The sequence below is a fragment of the Atta colombica genome, unplaced genomic scaffold (assembly GCF_001594045.1).
Source record: "Atta colombica isolate Treedump-2 unplaced genomic scaffold, Acol1.0 scaffold140, whole genome shotgun sequence".
In the NCBI taxonomy this organism is placed as follows: Eukaryota; Metazoa; Arthropoda; class Insecta; order Hymenoptera; family Formicidae; genus Atta; species Atta colombica.
The window spans coordinates 96,128-96,661 of NW_017259229.1; the positions used below are offsets into that span (position 1 = coordinate 96,128).

Consider the following 534-nt stretch of genomic DNA (forward strand, 5'->3'; position numbering starts at 1 on the left):
AAAAAAAAAAAAAGAATAACTTGTAGGATGATAAGCATACTCGTTATGATAAGTACTCGATTTTTTATGATAAATATTCTAACGTCTCATAAATTTCTATTCTCCATTATTGATTCGTTGAATAGTAAAAGAATCTGTGTATCTTATCTCGTCGCGACAATCTGATATTAATCTCGCATTACGTCAAATATCGGTTCGACTTTTCTAGAAAACTACATTGCACGTGTGCAATTTTATGAATTTATGTGTATGTTATATAGTATATTTATCTATAGCCATTGATAGGTCTTATTTACTTATTCGTCATTACTTATCCGTTATTTTCACGGGCTTTCTAACATTCGCATCTGATAAGCGACTGGGATTCTCCTTTCATAGATAAAAGAATTTTTCGCGACTGATCGTTACTTTCCCTACTACAATATCACATAGTGCTACTTGAGTGATAAGAGAGAAAAATGTGCATCCACAGTTACAAAGTACAGCGCTTGCGGTATATCATGATCTTGATTATGTTGAATAAAGTTGAATAAA

The 534-nt window shown here is 31.6% G+C and overlaps 1 protein-coding gene across 1 annotated transcript in view; it reads right to left on the reverse strand.

Annotated features, from left to right (window-relative positions):
- LOC108684787 (LIM/homeobox protein Lhx3) overlaps positions 1-534 on the reverse strand; it is a 5,916-nt gene that overhangs the window by 2,493 nt on the left and 2,889 nt on the right. The window lies entirely within an intron of this gene.